At 31.3% G+C, this 17,826-nt stretch overlaps 1 long non-coding RNA gene across 1 annotated transcript; it reads left to right on the forward strand.

Moving 5' to 3' along the window:
- The first annotated feature begins 4,093 nt into the window (after nucleotides 1–4,093).
- Nucleotides 4,094–6,330, forward strand: LOC128291419 (uncharacterized). The gene is made up of 2 exons (XR_008281193.1): nucleotides 4,094–4,259; nucleotides 5,173–6,330. It is a non-coding gene; the product is annotated as an uncharacterized LOC128291419 (long non-coding RNA).
- The last annotated feature ends 11,496 nt before the right edge of the window (nucleotides 6,331–17,826 follow it).

A 17,826-nucleotide genomic window follows, 5' to 3' on the forward strand; every position in this document is an offset into this window, starting at 1 on the left:
CTTCAAGAATTCTTTACATCTTTGATCAAGAAATCCCTGGCTGATATATATATTTCTTTCAGAACTCAATTTTGGAAAATTTCCAAATAACCCTTTCTTAATCACAACATAAATCAATATTTTCCACCATTGGTAAGCTGAATCTTTTAACAAAAATATCATATATTTCTAGCATTTAACCGGTAAACAAAACAATTTATTTACAGCACTGATAATATTCTCTAACCAAATTTTAGTTCTTTCAAGATCATTTTCAGCTGTAATTCTCAATTCTTCCACACTATATATACAAATAATTAGCAACAGATAACTTACCCGTTCAGACAAGCTCTGTACCTTGAAACACTTCAGGAACCGATTGAGAAATAGAAGAGATGGATTATCTATTTCTCTAACATTACATTATTCAACATTCAGTAGTTAATTACCCATTGAGTTAATACTCAGTGTTGCCGACTCTTAATTCACAAGACTCTTTGTCTCCAGTATAAATTTCATAATCAATACCATCGATATATTCATCTAACATTTCAAATATAAAACAGAAACAAACAAATATATCAGCATCCAATCCCGACTTAATTTTGACTTAATTATGGCATGTACCTCTAGACTCAATTTCGAGCTCGATTTAGTCTGAGAATCGGCTAAACCTGAATAGCTCTGATATCACTAAATGTAACACCCCCTAATCCTTATCCGTCCTCGGAACAGGATTACGGAGCATTACCAGTCAATATAGTTCAATCACTTTAAATCACATTCAAACCTACTCAAAACATGACAAATTAGACATTTTACGTGCTATATGATGAATCATTTTAAGTATTTCACATACATTATCAAATAGTTCAAATTTCTTATCAAATAAGCCAATTCCTACCATATACTATTACCAAATCCAAATTTACTTATTTCATCCATACCTTGACAATCCAAAATGACACACATAGACATTTTAGGTACATGCCATTACCAATAATTAATATATTTCACTACGTTGAGTTCGGGATTGACCTGGATGCTGATTCAACGGTCTAACTTTAACCTATCCTGCGCACAGAAACAAATTGTACGCTGAGTATGAACTTAGTGGTATTTCCATAACCTGAACACTTAATAATATAACATACACTTAAAAATCATATGACAACCACAAATATATATTTGTTCACTACAAAGATAAATCCTTTATAATTCACTCAATTTTTCTCATCTACTAACCTTATTAGCTTTCCAAAATAAATTCACCAATCATTTGAACAATAATGTTTTCCATTCATAGATAAGTTCAGAGATACATAATTCATATGTCTCACTCATACTTCAGTTCACTGTTCAATATCAGTAAATAATATTCAACTATTCACTTCTCAATCAGTATTCTGTACTTATCCATTTCAAAAACAGTCAGTATTTTTCGGTAACGATCAATTGATCTTTATTATTCAGTAACAATCAATCATTAAAGAAATTAGTGATTCGGTATTTTTATTTACCCCTATTAACATGACTCGGACATTGACGGATACACGGATCCAACCAACACACTAGTACGGCACTCAGTGCCTCATCAGCTTTGCCGAAGAAAACAGTAACAGTACGGTACTCATTACCTCATCGAATTAAACCGATGTAACAATAGCAGTACGACACATATGGTGCCTCATTGACTCGAAGTCGAAGTAACAGTACGACACTTATAGTGTCTCATCGACTCAAGGTTGAAGTATCCCTGAACACTTTCAATCCTATGGTATGCTAACTATATCCGTCTAGCCCAATACAGTTAATAGGTTATTCAATTCATTTTCAATTTTTCCAATCAATACACATTTTAATTAATCACATAAATTCATAATTCAATACAATTCAATTCACTTTTCAGTAACAAATATTACAAATTCCACATTAATCACATATTCATATTTATTTCATCACATTCCCAATCAATTTAATTTTCAATATAACATACATTCAATATTCAATTTCCACATTAATCACATATATCCATATAAATTCAATAAATTTATCATATACCAAATCAATCCATTTCAATTGTAAAACACAATACAAATAATTCTCACATAAATTACTTACCATAATATTTAATCAAAATACAACAATTAATAATTAAATTCACTTTTCAATTTCAACCAATATTCACTCCAATTCAAATAATCATCTCGATGCTCTTACCATACATATTAAATAATAATTTCAACAATTAAATATTAAGTTCTAATTATAGAAATACAAACCGTAATTTTCGAGCTAACCCTCGTTGATTTTGCCTTTTTCCTTCCTTAGCTAAGGTTTTTCGAAACAACGTTAGCTATGAAAATTAAAATAATTTTTATAGTCATTAATACAATACTAATTTATATTGAATAATTGAATTTCTATTCAATTTCTACCTTATTTTCAATTTGATCCTAACTAAGTTCACTTACTTTTCTAACTCAATTCATATTTTATTTCTTCTCAATTTCTTATCATATTCAACATAAATATCCAATGTTCATGATAAAACCCTAATTTCAAATTTCTTTCAATTTAGTCCTTCAAACACAAAGCTTATAACTTACTTTACAATTTAATTCTTTAATCAATTCTAAATAAGAATTATATTAATTTAATCCCTAATTCAATCATTTGTTCAACATGAACAATATCTAGAAATCTAATAACTTTCAAAATTTCCACTTAAATCAAGTAGTACTTTGTTCTAGAATTCTAAAAACTCAAAAATTACAAAAAAATGAACTAAATTGACTTACCAATTGAACTTGGAACCTTAAAATCCCTAATTTCCCTTTCTTTCTTTCTTTTCTTTCTTTTCTTTCTTTCCTTCTTTCCTTCTCTTTTTCGTTTCACATTCTGTTTCTTTTCTATTCTTTCATTTCTTTTATTCTTTTGTTTATTTACTTTATTAATATAATATAATATAATATAATATAATATAATATAATATATATTATACTACTTAAATATTAAGTATTACTTAATTATTATTTACATATGTATACTATTTTTACAAGTATATGTACATAAATATTACACATGTCATTGCCTACGCCATACACTTGTATTTACTTTATGTTTATTATATTAATTTAATATTATAATAACATAATAATTATTATTTCTTAAATAATAAGTAAATACATATATATATTACAATTATATGTATGTATTTATTACACTTGTACATTTTATTATCATACAATTATATTAATTTGATTTATTTATTTTATGTTTATAATAATAATATAATAATATAATATATTTACTTATATTATAAGTAAATAATAATTACTAATATATGTATTTAATTAATTCACATGTCACCACCATCATCATACACTTGTCATGTTTTGGTTTAATTACTAGTTTAGTCCTTTAACTTTTCTATATTCTTTAATTGAACTTTTACCCTATATTCAATCTAGTCCTTACACTTAATTTAATCTTAATTCAAGCTAATTCACTTAACCAAAATCTAATTAACCTTACAATCAATTTCGTAAATATTTCTAATAAATATTTACAAATCCATTTTTCAGAAAGGGAGACTCGAAAATACCTTTTTTTTTTAATCATAAATTTTGGGTTACTACAGTTTGGGTGGCAATTTGGCTTGGTAAATAGCTTATTTTTGTCCACATATGTAACGCCCCAATTTTCGGGAATCCTGTGAATGTTGGCATAGGTTTAATTATGTTAGTGGGCCTCTAGAAGGCCCAAGCTTAAGATAGAACCCGGTAATTTTAGTTAATTTTTGTTCCATAAGAAAAAGGGAGTGAAATTATGAAATAGGACCTATGTGAAAATGTTTGAAAATGCTATAGGCTAAATTGAAGTGGCCAAATAAATAGGAGTGCAAAATAGGAGGATTTGCATGACAAACCTCCCATTTTACATGAAGTGGCCAACCATCATGTTGTTGTAGACAAATTGATACAAATTGATAATAGGTTAGGTAAATGTTCCATGATAATAGGTTAGGTAAATGTTCCATGATAATGGGTTAGGTAAATGTTCCATGATAATGGGTTAGGTAAATGTTTCATGATAAGAATTTCATGTCTTTTGTATTAAAGAATTAAATGGATGAAATATGAAGTTTTATTAAAAGAAAAAGGGGTGAAAAGAACAAAGTTTTGTCCATCTTTGTTCATCATAGCTGAAAATTAGAGAAGAGAAAGGAGAGGAGAAAGCTCTTAAGTTTTCGGTCATTAGGAGGAGGAAAATTGAAGGTAAGTTCTTGGTACCTTGCTTCTATTTTGAGGTTCATGAGTTCTTCTTGATTCTACCTTAACTCTTGAAGTATATTTTGATTTTTAGTTGTGTTGTGAGCATTTAGTCATAAATTAAAATGAAGGAAATGGTTGTTGTTTCATGTTCTTTTGATGAAAAATGGAAGATAGGTGAAGTTGAGCCAAACAAATGAGCATGCATGTGCCTTAGATGTTAAAGGGAAAAATCAGCTAACATGTTGTGCTTTAAAATGATGAAATGGAGATTATACTTAAGTAAAATCATAGATATGTGATGATTGATTGGTGATATACATGTTTAAATAACATGCATGCAAGGTATGTGTGAAAGAGTGATTTGGTAATAAATCTGCTTGGGGCAGCAGCAGTAACGTGACTTTGGAAAATCACCATAAATTGTGGGAGAAGAATTAGAAGCTGAATAAATTATTTAATTAAATCTTATTGAGTCTAGTTTCTAATGAAATAAACAAGAACATATTTTGAATTCTGTACAATGAGAAATTTGATTCGTAATGAAGGGTGGTCAGATTAGTCAAACAGTGAAACATGGGAAACTTTGAGAAAATTCTGGTATTGATTGGCTAAACCAAAAATTCTGAAAATTTTATGGATAGAAGATATATGAGTCTATTTTCAGGGAAAATTAACGGAACTTGATTTGGAGTTTTGTAGCTCCAGTTATAAATGATTTAGTGACTGTTGCTCAGGAAGACAGCTTGCAGTGAAATTATGATTATGTGGTAAACATTGACAAAATTTGTTAATGAGTTGCTTATTGATTTCTTATAAGCTCACTATGATCTGTAGGTGTGGTTGGCGAATATTGTAAGGGGTTAATCGTAGTTTGTATTTGAATAGTTAGATTAACGTGTTAGTAATCCAATTGTAGGCGGTTCGTGTGTGGATCTCATCAAGATATCGTCGCAAGCAGTGTGTAACTAACACCCTCTTTCTTAGTCTAGATCGGCAAAAGTCGAAAAGCCGAAATGCCGAAAACCGGTATTTTGTAGATTTGCGAGTGTGCGAATGCTCGTGAGGTAAATCGATTAATGTTTTAGGTAAGCTGCAATGTTTGGACTGCAAAGTGCATGATTTCTGTGCCCTCGATATTTTTGGGCTTAATGGGCCAAAATTAGAATGATGGGCCAACGGGCCCAATTCGATAGGAACCCTCGGTACGTGATTCTGTTAGTACGTGAAAAGTAGGAATATGCATGAAAAACCCTAAAATAGATAAATTATTGAAATACCTTTAAAAGTGAAAAATTTACGTTTACCCCTAGTAGATAAATTACCAAATACCCTAAGGTTAAATTGACCTAAATGCATGTTTGATGTTGTTATTTATGCATGCCATGTTGTTATTATCGATGCATGGACTGGGATATTGACGGAGGAAGTCTGAAAGTGGCTTGTCCACGTCTTGGAGGCTTTGCCTCAATTTATTGATAATCGAGCAAGCAAAGGTCAGAATCGTGGAGTGTTAAATTTGGGTGGGTTGAGTTATTCCCACATGGAGTGTATGGCTGGTACGGGTGGAGTGTAGTGGTTGGTGGGTTGAGTAGTCTCCCAAATGGGCTTGCATATGTTATTGATGTTGCATGTATTTTGAAATGGACCTATGGGCCATACGGTTATCTGAATAAGGGCTAAGGCCCGGTTATTATAATCTGAAAAGGGCTTTGGCCCAGTACCATTATTACTGAATGAATTTGAGGCCCAATAGGCTTGAGCTGACTTGGGCTTTGAATGGGTTTTCCTTACACTGAGTTTCCCCAAACTCACCCTTTTTATTTTATCCACGCAGAAATCCCCAACCATAGTGGGCTTGGAGCTGTGAGGGAATTCGGAGTGGCCACCCGTTCTGAAAGTTGATTTTCTTCTGGTGAACTGGACATCCTTTTATTTACGTTTGAAGTTTTTGGGCTTTTAAATGTAATAAGGCCGCTTAATTATTTTTGATGGTTTTAATATGTATTACTAAGATAGGTAATACTTATTTTAACTGTTGAAATTGGATAGCTTTAGGGCGCATTTTCAAAAACAACAGTTGATTTCAAAATAACACGACAACAAGCAAAGCTTCCGCAATGAAAGTATTTTTCCAAAATTAATCACTTTTCCTAAAAATGACTTAATCAAATCGGTTTCCTAGAAATATCCATGACGTTAAGGTGTGGCAATGGCGGTATGCATGTCTAGGATTAGATCCGAAGGGAGCTTGGTACTTAAGCAGTCCGATGGACTCACCACCTCTTTTCCGGTTTCCTACCTGGTGCACAGTTTCCATTCACTTTAACCCTTAATGAATTAATCTTTTGAACATCAAGTACGATTTTCTGGACTTAGAATGGAAATTTTTTTTTTTTACGTTTTTTATGTGGCATGCCGGATCCGGCCATAACTTCTGGGCTGGGTTTGGGGTGCTACAACATAGGCGCGTGTCTCGGCCGTATGTGACACACGGTTGTATTACACGACCGTATGTCCCCTGGTGTTAAGATTAAAATCAAGTCAGTATACTCCACACGGCCTCACACGCAAGCGTATGACTTGGCCGTGTGGCATAAGTTAGTATACCCTACGGGTTTGGCATAGCCTAGCACATGGCCTGGCTCATGGGCATGTGTGGCCATTTTTAGGGCACATGGGCTAGCCACACGGGCGTGTGTGTTGGCCCGTGACCCAAGTTAGAAAGTTACACGGGGTCGGACATAGGCTGGGACACGGCCATGTGCTCTTATTTCGAATGTCCACACGACTTGTGGCACGGTTGTGTCTAGAGGCCGTGTGAGACACACGGGCGTGTGTCCCCTGTTTTGTGAAAATTTTCATAGTTACAATTGAATTATTTTTTTATTTTAAATATCTATAATTCGTCTTTGACTCTTAAATAGGAGAATAAAAGCGTTTCAGCGTCTTTAAAATGCCGATACCAATCGAGTTAAGACCCAATCAATAAATTTTTAATAAATTAAGAATGTTAAACTATGTGTTTTATACAAATAACTTTTAATAATTTAAATACATATGTTCTCACCATGGTCAAAATTTTTATTTAAGAAAGAAGGATTGAAGAAAGTAAAGGCAGGCTTAAGATTTAAATATAAGTTCAGACAATTTGGATTTCATTAGAAAAAAAAAATATCAAGTAGATTATATTCTCCTTTTGTTAAAGGTGCATGCAATCAATTTGGAGCAATTTACTAAAAAAACCTCTTTTATTTTGTTATTTATCGAAATGGTCTGACTTTTTTATTATTTACGAGAAATGACCATTTTCCTCGAAAGCGCGTCCACATCAGCTCGAAGTCAGGGTACATGTAAACAAAACGCTTCCCTGGGGGAGCGTTTTATCCACATCAACACAAACTACACCCTCATGGATGCACTTTGCTGATGTGGCAAAAAGGCTCTCCAGGGACACGTTTTAGCCCCTGTTTAAATTTTCAAAAAGTCATTTTTTTAGATATTATAAAAATAGACCAATTTTTTTTGAAATTTTACAAGAATAAACCTTAAAAAAGGTTCAAAGTGATAACAACACTTTTTTAAGGTGTCACCAATTAATATGGAAACAAAACTTTTGAAATGGATATCTTTATATAGACTCAAAGTCTCATTTCCCTTATTTTTTTAAGCAATGTGGGATATGAGTTATGTGTATATATAGACTCATGAATAGGTTTGCAGCTTGTTCCTAAACAATGTAAGATTCCTTCCTCTTTTAACTAACAACATGAGACTAAATGCTACACTATATTTTATAATTTTTTACAAAACAATTTCTATTTTTTATATTTTGTTAACATTTTCTCATATTATAAAATTATCTTTTGAGATATTTATTCTTGTTGCATTTTAGAATTGTTAACATATACAAAAGAACTATTAAAAAAGAGAACAAATTGCACATATGAAACTTGTACATGCAATAATTTTCTATTCAACTTTAAATGTTTGAAGTTAGTATCAATGCAATTCTAATTTTTAAAATAATTCTCTATTATTTAAATTTAGAAGTTATACTTTTAATTTTTTTAATTTTAATTTTATTTTATATTATGAATGTTTGATTAATAAATAAATGGTGAGTATTTGGCACTCAAATAGTATTTTTGTAATTTTAAAAATTGATATATCTTTTTAAATATTTACTTATTTTTAATATTTTACTATACTAATTAATTTTTAATTCTAATTTCAATTTAATTTTCATCACCTAATAAATGTTGATAAATTTATTTCAGATGTATTTTGACTAGATAGATAATCTATTTAAACATAGTATATAATTATGTTAAATAAGCTTTTTATAGAAATATATAATATACATAAAATATAATAATTATTTTTCATATTTTTATATCTAGATTAAATTACATTAGTAGTCGCTCAACTATGATTTTTTAGCTATCGAATTATAAAACTTACAAAATGATCACTCAACTATTAGTAATTTTTAAATATTTATTTTTAATATTTTACCATACTCATTTTATATTTTATAATTTTTTACTTATAGAGTTCAAAATTTTTATTTATAATGTAACAAAAATTAGCTTTTGTAAAAAATTTAAACTCTAAGTAAAAAATATAAAATATAGTGTAGCTTTTAATCTCATGTTGTTAGTTAAAAGAGGAAGGAATCCCACATTGTTTAGGAACAAGCTGCAAACCTATTCATGAGTCTATACATACACATATCTCATATCCCACATTGCTTAAGAAAACAAGAGAAATGAGATTTTGAGTCTATATAAAGATATCCATTTCAAAAGTTTTGTTTTCATATTAATTGGTGACACAATAAAAAAAGTGGTGTTATCATTTTGAACTTTTTTTAAGGTTTATTCTTGTAAAATTTCAAAAAAATTGGTCTATTTTTATAATATTTAAAAAGATGACCTTTTTTGAAAATTTAAACACGGGCTAAAATGTGTCCCTGGGGGAGCGTTTTTGCCACATCAGCAAAGTGTGTCCATGAGGGCGCAGTTTGTGCTGATGTGGACAAAATGCTCCCCCAAGGAAGCGTTTTGCTGAAATGTACTCAGACTTTGCGCTGATGTGGACGTGCTTTCGAGGAAAATGATCATTTCCTGTAAATAATAAAAAAGTTGGATCATTTCGGTAAATAATAAAATAAAAGGACTTTTTTTAGTAAATCGCCCATTAATTTGACTCTAATAATTACTTACTTATCCATGGATGAGGTCGATAATGATTACAATTTCTTTTTAAAAATTTAGAACTTAAAATTAATGTAGCAATATAATAAAATATGTATTATTTTATAATTAACATATTTTTATTTTTATTTTAATGCCCATGAAAGTTAATATTTGAGATTTATAATTGTCCTTTTCAATAATATTATCTCTAAAATTTAAATTCGAGGTCTCTCACTTAGAGTGCAATGATATTTATTAGTAAAATACATGTATTATTAATGATATAAAAAATATATAACTAGAATTGAGATCAACATGTATTTCATTTATTTTATTTTTAAAATCTTAAATATATACTAACAAGTGTTGCGTGTACAGAAGACATCATTTCAAAGGGAGACATAAGTTCGAATTTTAGAAATGAGATTGTTAAGAAAGACAACCACAGACCTTGAACATAAATCATAAAATGAACAGAACATTTCCTCTGCATTAATATATATATAATATATATATATTTCCTCCATCTCTATGTCACGAATTAATGAGGATGAAAAATTGAAAACTCATTTAATAAACAAATTAACATATAATGTAAGTGTAATTCTATCTTTTAATTTTTATATAATAGAATTACATAAAAGAATCATCTTGTTGATTGAGTCTTAACTCGGTTAACATTAGTATTATCATTAATGTAGGAGGATGTGAGTTCAAGTGTGTTAAAACCGTTATCATCTTATTTATAGGTTGGAGAGGAGCTATAAGTAGTTCTAGACATTGTATACAAAAATAAATATAATTAAAATATATAATAAAATTATTAAAAAAATCATCCCATTTAAAAATTATTTTTAAAAAAACTGCCATTACTTTTAAAAGCTAGCTTTAATTTATTCTAAAAAACTATCATTAATTGAAAAATAAATCTAATTTTACATTTTCTTCACCGGTAGAACAAAAGTTAGTGAAAGTTTCTAAGTCATAACGAGTATTATCAATCTATTAATTTAATTTGAAGACTATCAAAAAATTATTGTCCATCATCTAGAATAAAATCGAAATATTTCCTCATCAAAATTACCAATCATATATAGTATTAGAAGTGTTCATGAGTCGGACTAAGTCTATGATATTAACACTTTTTATGTTTATCCAAGCTCAATTCAACCCAAAATATGAATCTAAAATTTTGTCTAAATCTATCCATATTTATAAATGGCTAACCCAAATCCGTTTTAAACTCGTCCATATTATTTTTAATTTAATATTTAATAATTTATTAAAGTCTTATAATCATCTTAACATTTTTTAATGATATATTATAGTAGTATATAATAAATTTAATTTTTATATGTTATAAATTACATAATATATAAAAATATTACTAATTTAAAAACAAGTCAGACTGGGCTCAAACCTTGAAGGTTCAAACCCAAGCCCAGTTCATTTTTAAAATGGGCCTAATTTTTAACTCAAGTCTATTTTTCAGACATAATATTTTTGTCCAAATCCTATCAAAATTTGAGTAAACATTCTAACTTAAACGGATAACCTAACCATGAATAGATATACATAATAAAATCGACCTTTAAATTTATAATACTACAACTTTAGGTAAGGTACAATTATGAATTATGGTTTGGTTGAATTAGGTTACTTTTTGTTGCTAATTCTGCTTGCCACCAAACCTAATTATCTCTCTAATAGTGTTTATTTTGTTTTTTTCTTTGTCCTGTTCCCATGAAAAAAGAAATTGTAAAGATATGAATGTAAAAAATAAACACATAAAAATAATTAAAATTTTACATAAATTAATTAGGAGTTAGGATCATGAATGAATCAAGCTGAGCTTGTTCATGTGTTCATTCAAAAATTAAAATTGACATCATATTCTATAATCTAAAATTGTGTGTTTATATTTATTTGTTAACTTAAATGAAGATGTTTGTAATTTTAAACATATAATTAAATTAATTTTTATCCATGATGTATTCATAAAATATATTTTAATTTTTAAAAAAGTTAATCACTAAATTTTAAAAGTATATTTTATGTGCAAAATTGTCATTATATTTTAGGTGAAATTGAAAATTGTCACTATATTTCACTTTAATTGATATTTATCATTGTGTTTATATATTCAATATAAATTTACCACAATGTTTTAACTCTATATTAAAGTTTACCACTTGATATTTGTTTGATTGAAATTTGTCTCTAAAGTTGAATTTTTAATTGAAATTTTCTACTTAATTTCAATTTAAAATAGCTTGAATTCTTTTAATAAAATTATTTTTATTTTATCTTAATATTTAGCATGTAAAAAATATAATGTAAAATTAATAAAAACAGTTATTTTATAAAAAAATAAATTTACATTTTATATTTTTTATTTTCAAGTATTTTTTCATTAATTTATAAATTCTACACTAATTTATTAATTTTGATATTTTATAAATTAACTTATTATTAACTATTGAAATAAAATATTTGAAAGAAGTTTTATTAGTATTTTTTTCAAATCGTTAAAATTAATCTTGAGTGATAGAATTTAATTAAAGAAATAAGAGCTAGTGGCAAAAATTAATATAATTTAAAGTTTAATGGTAAAATTTAATAACATAAAAATTGAGTGTCAAATTTACTCATATTTTTTAAAAATAACGGTAAATATTAATAAGAATAAAGTATAGTGACAAATTTCAACATTTATCTATAGTATGATGATAAATTTACACTTTAATATTTTTAAGAAAAAATATTTGAATTTTTAGAATGGTGCGGTAAAAAATTTAATAATTTTTAAAACGTAATTCTTGTGCCACTATTTTAAAATTTTTACCAAACACAATTTTTAACATTTTTAGATAATTTGGTAAGAATTTAACTGTATTTTAATTATTAAATAATATGGTAATTTAAAATAATTTTAGTAAAAATCATATATATTTAATATAATTAATCGACATTAATTTGAATTTATATTAAATAAGTAATTGAAATTAATAAATTTTATATAAAAAATTGATTAATAAATAGAACTATGCCAAACACGAGCCCTTCATCCACACGGGCATTTCAACAGGCACTGCCTTTTAGCTATAAGATCTTGACTCAAGAATCTTATATTAATCACAACAGGATTGGCATACTAATCCTGAGTTTTAATATTTCTGATGTGCAGGATCCATTAAAAATGGCAAGCACAGAGCATACTTTATTAACGCTCTTATGGTAACCCACATAAGATGGTTTAGGAAGAAGAAGAAGGCTTAGAGAAGCAAAGGAAAACTTAGAAAGACATGATGGATAAAACTTAGGAGTTTTATTTTCTGGATTTTCTTCTATATCTTACAAGAGAGAGCTCATCATCCTTTTATAGTGAAAGATGATGTAGTACGACAAAATATGTTACAGGACTCTGGATAAGCTCAAGATCTTTGAGCTATGATTACACGATTTACATGATTATAAAGTAACTATGACTCATACAACAACCAAAAGTAGCTTCAGACATAAAGTAGAACGATCTTTCAGCTGTTGGCATTTGAGTGGGGCATCTGGGCACTGTCCAGGGAATCTTCACTGTGGCACGTCATTTCTTCATTATCTTTTTCATCGTTTATCTCCATCTTTTCTAGATTGATCTGGCTGTACTGCCACGGGTAGTCTTGTGACCATTCAGTGGGGTCAGGTATGCTTTTCTTGTATTCACGGAGAGCATCCAAGACTTCTAGATGATAAGGTGTGTATGATTGAGGCCAGGTGTCCCATGGTGCGTCAATATCTGGAGGTGGCCATATCTCAATTGGGACGGTTCTATTGAGCTGGCATAGAAACTTTTGAAGTTCCCGGTATTGGGCTTTGTCCTTGAACACTTCATCTTCTAGGGTTTTATGGACCCAAGAGGATGGGAAGGAATTGAGCTGGGTTGCCTTTCCACATTTGACAAAGTACTGCGGCTTATAGAAAATTATAATAATATAAGTTCCATAAGTTCCTTTTGATTGGTTGCAGTATTGTTCAATTATTTGAAGCCATTGTGGAAGAGGATGGAACCAACTGAGGAAAGTGAAGAAATTTTGATGTTCTGGTTCAATGTTTCCTCGGATAGCTTTCTTCAGGTAATAGTGGAGATCAATGGTGTTGAACTGGATGGCAATATGGTATAAATGAGTGAGATACCATAAAAACCATTTTACTTCATTTGGTTGTTCAACAAATTCAAACCTTATTGGATGGATGAAAGGATAGTCCGGATTAATTCCCCAAGGTTTGAGAATGAGACCTCCAAAGTTCTTAAAGACTTGAACTTGGTATTCCAACATCATATCTTTGGCCTTCTGGTGGAAACAGTTCTTTTCCACAAGGGTAATGACTTCTGGTGGAAATTCTGGGTGAAGGTTTGGAGTTACAGTGTAAGGGGTAGGTGATGAGGATGTTGAGGAATATGGTCTGTACATCATAATGGGTCTGGGCCAATAGACTCTTTTGTAGGTAAGGACTTTTGGATTTTCTTTGGACTTGGAAAATGGGTCTGGTTCTTTGGGCCTGGAGAGTAAGTCTGCAAGAACATTTTTCTTACCAGGGATGTGTTTGACTTCAAATGAGAACTCAGAGAACCATTCTGCCCATCTGAGAAGTTGTGGATGAGGAACTACTTTCTGTTTGAACTTGAGCATTTTCGGAAATGAGGACATATCCATTTCTATTAGAAACTGATATCCTCGGAGATGAAATTCAAACTTTGCAATCCCTTTTTTGACTGCAAGTATTTCCTTGAATGTGGAATGATAATGGATTTCTGCATCTGAAAACCTTCCACTTTTGTATCCACAGAGATGTCTTTTTCCATCAATTTCTTCGAAGAGAATTGCACCCCAATATTTATCACTGGCATCTGTCTGTAAGATTCTTTTTCCGTCTGAGGGGATCTTCAAAGGAGGTAGATCTTGTGATAGTTCTTTCAGTCTTTGAAGAGCTCTTGTCTGAGAAGATGACCATGGAGGAGGGTCCTTCTTTAACAGTTTTCTCAAGGGATTTATATATTTAGAAACTTTGGGAATAAAGTCTCTAATATAGTTGACTATCCCTATGAACTGTTGAATCTGTTTGAAAGACAGATTTTTTGATGGAAATTTGAGGAGTTCATGAGCAATGTGATCTCCTGGAGAGAATCTTCCTTCTTTGATATCCATTCCAAGGAATTGGATTTCTGACTTGTTGATCTGCATCTTCCTTTCAGAAAGCATTATCCCATATTTGGATATAAGGGATTTGAATTCTTCAAGAAGTTGTGCATGTGAGTCTTCATCTTTGCTGTAGAGAAGAATGTCGTCAATGTACACAAGAGCACTTTCCATTAGTGGATGAAAGATTTTTATCATAGCCTTTTGGAAAAGAGAAGGGGCTGTCTTTAATCCAAATGGCATGACTTTCCATTGGAAATGTGCATTGGGGATACAGAAACCCGTCTTTGGTCTGTCATCAGGATGGATTTCTAATTGCCAAAAGCCTGCTTTGAGGTCGAACTTTGAAAAGATCTTTGCTTTTGCAATGCTGGAGAAAAGCAAATCTTTGTTTGACAGAGGGAATTTATTGTCTTGTAGGAAATGATTAAGAGGCTGATAATTAATTACCAGTCTTAATTTTCCTCTTTGTTGTTCTGATCTTTTGTTGACATAAAAGGCTTCACATGCCCATTGCGAGTCTGAGACTTCAATCAGATCTTGTTGCTGCAGTTCTCGGCATTCTTTTTGTGCAAGCAGCAAATGTTCAGGATTCATCCCTTGATGGCTGGCCTTCGTGGGATTGATGTCTTCATTCTTTTTGAATGGAAGTTGGATAAAGAAGTCTGGGTTTTTCCATAATGGATTTGGGCATTTTTGCAAGAATTCTGAATGAGATTCCGCACAGGATTGGGCTTTTAGGTTCTGGATGATTGGGATAATCTTTTCAGATTTGATAAGAAATAGTCTTGGGATCCTGGTAAAGGGCTGGAAAAAGTTTTTGTATCTGAGGCCTTCAGGCAAAATCCTGAGGTGTTGGGCTTTCTTGTAAAGGTCAAAGCCTATTACAATGTCTTTTCCAAGGAGTTTTGAGCCTAGAACTGTAGTGGTAATGCTACAGTTGGGGAAAAACCGGATGGTGATTGGTTTGCTGATCACGCGGGTAATCAAAGGAGCATCTGTGGCTGATTCAAAAATTCTTGTGTGAGGTTTCCACCAGTCTGGTGGTAAAACATCTGGGTTCATGATTGTTTCAGCTGCACCAGTATCTATGAAGGCAATTATAGTAACAGGTTTACTATATTTGTCTAAATAGATTTTTACCGGAATATGCGGAGCTGGAGCTGAATCTTCATTTGTAGTAACAGTCTGTGCTTTAGCTTGCAACATGAGAATATCAGAATAATCTGATTCTGAACTGGAGGAATAACAAGCCGAATCATAGACTGGAATGGCACAAATCGTCTTCTCTGAAGGCTGATCTTCAATAGAACAGATGGACTCAATATCATCATCATCTTGGATCTTTAATCCTGTCTGCTTTATTATCTGTGCGATCTTCTTGCCTTTCTTGTTTTTTGGGCAGTTCTTTGAGAAGTGTCCCTTCTGGTTGCAGATGTAACAACGATCTGACTTGGTTGATCTCTTTTTTTTCTTCAGATATCTCCATCGGGTTTTAATTTTCTTTCTTTTTCTCGGATAAAAAGAGTGCTTTTTGAAGTGCTTCTTTTTTCTCGTTCGACAGTCACAAGTATGGTCATTCTTTGGACATTTGATCTTCAGACGAGAATCATCACAAGCTTTATCAATCTTTTTATCACCATGGAGATAATCTTTGAATATCATCCTTCTGTTGCAAATATCTTCTAGGGCAACAAAGACTTCCTGTTGAAGTTCTCCAACTGTTATTTGGAGGATGTCTTTGTTTTGCGTTTGAAGGGCTTGGTTGACTGCAATTTGGATAGGATTCGGGAGAGATGAGAGGATCACAGGCTTTAGGTTTGGGTTGAGTCCCAAAGCGCAAAATAGGCTGGTCATTATTTTGAAGTGTTTCTGCAAATCTTTTCTGGAGTATGAACAGCACTTTCTTTTGTAAAACTCTCTTCTCTTTAGTGTGAGCAAATCATCAGGGTTTCCAACAAAATGTTGATGGATAATCCTGATAGGTTGTGCTAAATCTTGAAAGATTAGAAACTGCATCTGGTTGTGTTGATCAATTGAATTCCACCAATCTCTGAGCATTCCCGTGAATCTTGAAACAAATTCCATGAGAATGTTGTAATTGCTATCTTCAGAGAGCTTTCTTGTCTCAAGCCAAGAATGGAACTCTTGGATTCTGTCTGGCCATTTTGACGGTGGTAAGTCATCTAAGGTGAACGTAGTTCTACCAATAGAGCTTTTTGGTGGATGTCTTTGTGTGGATGATGAACCTTCTTCTGGCTGCATTTCATCATCACTTGGTTCTTCTACTTTTGTAGCTTGAAGGATTTTTTCCAAGCTTTCAGTTTCTGATTGTTCTTCTGGGGATGAAGAATCTTCAGATTTTTCAGATTCAGATTTAGTTTTTTCTGAGTCTGAATTTGAAGTTTTATCAGATTCATCACTGGAATTCTGATCTTGGATAGTTGAGATTTTTGGGACTGAAGATTTCACATAATCCTTTAGAAATTTTGACAAAGGATTTTGATTTTTGTCGGGATCTTGGCTGTCATTTCCTTGGATCATCAAAGACTTCAAAATCTGTTTTGGTGGAGAGGCTGGTGGTGTTTCTTCCTCTGATACCGGTCTTTTTCCCATTTTTTTCTCAACTTGTTCATCCTTCTGGTCACCAGATTCAGTAACCATTTGTTCAGCGGCTATCTTTTCTTTCTTCTTTGCCTGCTGCTGTTTTTTGACTTGCAGAAAAATCTCAATCGTACTAGGCTTAGTACGTTTAGGCGGATCTGGAAATGTGATCTGCACCCCTTCTGCTGGAGGTGGATTTTGTTTTCTGACAGAGGGAAATAATTCAATTGTTTCCCTTCTGGGTGTAGGTTCAGGGATTTTCCCTGTCTCTTGTAGAGTTTTGATTTGATCTTTGAGTTTCTGGATTTCTTTTTCTCGTTGAGCAAGGTGAGAAAAGAAATCTTGTCCCGGTGCTGCTGGCTGTCTTGCCACTTCATCCAGTCTTTTTTTTAACAACTGGATTAGATCTCTGATCATTTTTGTGTTGTCATCAACTTTGGATTCGACAGTCGAGATCTTGGAATCAATCTTTTTCAAAATATGATTTTGGGCAACGGCATTTTCAGTCTGCCAGTTCAAGGTAGCTTCTGCAGCACTAATTTTTTGTGGTGTCCCAGAGGTACTGGTTTGTATTTT

The sequence above is a fragment of the Gossypium arboreum genome, chromosome 4 (genome assembly GCF_025698485.1).
Source record: "Gossypium arboreum isolate Shixiya-1 chromosome 4, ASM2569848v2, whole genome shotgun sequence".
Taxonomy (NCBI): domain Eukaryota; kingdom Viridiplantae; phylum Streptophyta; class Magnoliopsida; order Malvales; family Malvaceae; genus Gossypium; species Gossypium arboreum.